Genomic DNA, 4,285 nt, shown 5'->3' on the forward strand with positions numbered 1-4,285 from the left:
ATCTATGTATCTGTCTTTCTGTCTCTCCGTCTGTCCGTCTCTCTCTCTCTCTCTCTCTCTCTCTCTCTCTCTCTCTCTCTCTCTCTCTCTCTCTCTCTCTCTCTCTCTCTCTCTCTCTCTCTCTCTCTCTCTCTCTCTCTCTCTCTCTCTCTCTCTCTCTCTCTCTCTCTCTCTCTCTCTCTCTCTCTTTATGTGTGTGTGTGTGTGTGTGTGTGTGTGTGTGTGTGTGTGTGTGTGTGTGTGAAAGCAAATTAACTTTTAATGACAAGTTTATGAGTTCAGGGGCCAGACAGACACCTTTCTTTAAAGAGTTAAGACTTAACTTGTTTCTTCCGAGACCTTGACTTACTCTTACTGTGTCTTGGTTTGGTCTCGATTTTTTTTTTCCTCTCCTTCATCTCACGTGGGCAGCACACCAAATGACCAAGAACTACTGAATAAGTATTGGTAATAAAGTCCGTTGAATGCTGCTGAGGGAAGGAAAAAATAGTAAAAAATTAAAAGTTCCCAAAATAAATAACGTTAAATTAATTCCTGCTTAAGATGGTGTCTAGAACTTACAAGTGTGCCGGGAAAAAAATCCATTGTTTGTTAATTACGTATATGAAGGAGCGAACATGCTGGTTACCTTTCACTTTACGGTAGAGCGGATAGAATAGAGACGCCAGTGGGTATATAATGACAGTCTTGTGCAGGAACATCGTCAAACGGGAATGTGGGAACACGTGTAGCAAGATAAGGTGATTCATTGATGTACTGATTGGATTCACCGCAACGACTGGGACAGCAGCAGCGGCAACAGTAGTAGAAGTTGTAGTAGTAGAAGTAGTAGTAGTAGTAGTAGTAGTAGTAATAGTAGTAGTAGTGGTAGTAGTAGTAGTAGTAGTAGTAGTAGTAGTAGTAGTAGTAGTAGTAGTAGTAGTAGTAGTAGTAGTAATATCGGAGGTAGCGGTAGATGATGAAGTCACAATACTGCGGCAGATTGTGAAAGAGTGATGAGCGTCCATTGAAGGTTGGCGGATAGTGAAACGAATCGCCAATGACCCCAATGTTGTGTGCGTGAACTGCCCTCTCGTTAGGAGCGCTCTCTGTAATTATGTAGATGTATCACGATGACTGGATAACGGTTTAGTGTGGCGCAAAATAAATGCAGAAGAAAATGACTGACAGATTACACGGTACGCAACTTCTTGAAAGCTTCTGTAAAAAGGACTCCTTTTAATTTTCAGCAAAGAGATTGAACTTATTGATCAAACTTAACTTGGAAAATGAAGACTTGCGTAACTTTTGATATTTGTAACATAGAGATGAATATTAGATACGTTATCACAAACATGAAAAAAGTTGTATGTAAGAAAGTGTTCCTTATACTTGGTAGTAGAGGAACCGAGCATTTTGAGGCACTAACGACCTTTCAATCCTTTGTGCTCTGTTCAGTAATGAGAACAAAAAAGAACTAAAGTTATTTGTTCAGTAATATCGTTCCGGGAAATATCTTGATCTTTATTGAGAGCGGCCGCGGTGAATGGCTAATAATCGAGAGTATAGACTCAGGATCATTAATGAGTAACAAGAAGAGACAGAATGGTACACCAGATGTCTTTGTGCCGCCGCTATTGAGAGGCTGAAGAACATCGATCACTTATCAGTACACCAATTACATGAAAAAAAAAAATATATATATATGATGCTACAGGGAAAGAACTTATTTGTCAAACTTACCTCGAAAGACTGATGACTTACATAACTAGGTTCTTGTTATAGTCTAAGCTATAATTTTACATGGATTTTTGTGAGAGATGCCAATATTATTACAGTTGTTTACGTGTGTACTTCCTGAGTACCGAAAGATGTGATTGTCTACCTGTTAACGGAAAGTATTTTAATGTCTATTGCATGTCTACACGTTGTTCACTTTTTTGTCTTCTCTTTGTTAGCAGAAAATATTTAGGTATAAACTCCGGAAGACTTCTGGCTGGCTGTCTTTATTTGATAACCTGGTAATCACTTAATACCTCAGTAGCAAACTCAAGACAAATATTAAACCTGTCTGACTCCTTCCTAATGCCAGAGAAATACTTATATAGGAGCACCTCACACGTGTCAAGGAGGGGCCAGGAAAACACTTGGCTGGCTGTCTTTATTTAATAACCTGGTAACCACTATTCACTACACCTTGGCAATAAACTCAAGGCAAATATTAACCGTGTCTAACTCCTTCCTAGTGTGCAGAGTACCTCACACGTTTCAAGGTGCCAGATGAGCAGCGGGGACGGGTGAGGGAGTGAGCGCCTTGGTGAAAGTGACGTGAAATAAGACAGTAAGTGGCTGCATGCAGGGCGCCCCCGCTGGTATCAAATATTAATCAGATGTTGGGGCAACCTGCTGGCCCATTTGTCTTGTACGCGAGGACGGTGAAAAATAACGGGCCAGAATTTTATCATTAGGCTTCCGAGCAACAAGACGCAGATTTATCGCAGCCTATGCACGATTATTTGGCGGCGATGGTGGTGGTTTTGATTTTATTTATTCATTTACTTATTTTTATGGGATGGGAAAGTAGTGGAGAGAGAGAGAGAGAGAGAGAGAGAGAGAGAGAGAGAGAGAGAGAGAGAGAGAGAGAGATACACATTCTAATCACACCTCATTATGCTAAATACTCAGAGCCTCACCTTTCCCTACCTCACTCATTAATTTTCTTTGACACCTCGTCGCCTGTGCAATCTATGAATAATAATGATAAAAAAAAAAAAAAGAGATTCAATTTGACAGCCGCAGAAAAAAAGATAAAGTGCCTAGCGTGAATATTTGCTGAGTTTTCTGCTGCGAGCATGTCAAGGTATAGTAATTATGATGACATACCTGCCTGTCTGCCTGCCTACTTAACCTACCTGCCTGCTTATCTACCTTACCTAGCTAGTACGTACCTGCCTACTTACCTACCTGTCTGCCTGTCTACCTGTTTACCTACCTGCCTCGTCTACCTGTTTACCTACCTGTCTGCCTATTTAGCCTGCCTGCCTGCCTGCCTGTTTACCTGCCTACCTGCTTACCTGCCGGCCTATCAACCTGCCTGCCTTCCTCGATATCGCCTGATTGTGGGCCAATTTGCAGGCAGGTGTGTAGACATAAGAGGTCTCGTTAAAAAGGCTTCCAGATAGTCGTCTTTCTCTCTTTACTCTCCTTTGGCGGTTAACGATGTGTGGTTATGGAGTGTGAGTGGGAGGGGAGCTGTTCTCTGATTGTTATGGTTGTTTTTGTTATTTATAGAAAAGTTGTGAAAGTTTTAATCCTAGCTCTGATATTCTCTCCAGATTTTATTAATTTATTTTATCTATCTACTTATTACTGTTGCATTTAACTAATATAGAATAGGTGGCTAATAATGACGATATACAGTACGACTATTGCTCGATTATTTACTGATTCCTGTACTACTTTTATTGTTTTTTTTTTATTCTTCCAAGTTGAAGTACCGCAGCGTCAGAGACTAGTGAATGGGTATGCTCAATGCTGCTTTGTATTGGTATAGCTGGAGAGTGATGCTGAATGGAACTGTATTTGAGTACTGAAAGAGTCCTGAAAGGGTTGATCAGTAGTGGGTGGAATCGTACTGAATAAAGGTATGAGTATTGGTAGAATGGTGCTCAATACTCACGGAACTGTTGTATAAATTTGGAAAAGTGAGTAGGATTGTGGTGAAGACATGCAGTTATTGAAACGTTAGAAAAATAAAGTAATGTCATTTCTTACTAGTAGAGCTGTGTACGAGAACCTGTGCAATTGTGTAACTAACTGTGGTGAATACAGGTATGAATATCAGTAGAATGAAATAGAATAGAATAGTACTTTATAAGTTTTGGTAGAATCATGATGAACAGAGTTGCGTTGTTGTATATTACTGTCAGTTTTGGATCCAGAGTATTCACTGGAGGATGTGATATTTTTCGCGTAATATGTTACAGTGTGCGTTATGAATTGCGAAAACTCACCTAAGGCTGACCAATGCTGCGTGTTTATTAAATACGAGTATGTGGAGGCTACTTGATGTTCACAATCTCATGTCATTTTTGTTTTACAGTGTTTCAAAAGGATTGCAAACCTAACCAGTGCATCACTTTAGCAAATATTAAATACAAACGTTTATTCTGAGGTTTTGTTTAACCAGATTGCATTATGTGCCTTGGGTCTTAGTGTTTGTACCGGACTAGTGCCGGCAGCATTGAAACATCGACTTTTCCACTTACCAGAGCAACATACACAGGACCAGAACGTATCGCCAGGA

This window comes from Portunus trituberculatus, chromosome 42 (assembly GCF_017591435.1).
Source record: "Portunus trituberculatus isolate SZX2019 chromosome 42, ASM1759143v1, whole genome shotgun sequence".
NCBI classification, from domain to species: domain Eukaryota; kingdom Metazoa; phylum Arthropoda; class Malacostraca; order Decapoda; family Portunidae; genus Portunus; species Portunus trituberculatus.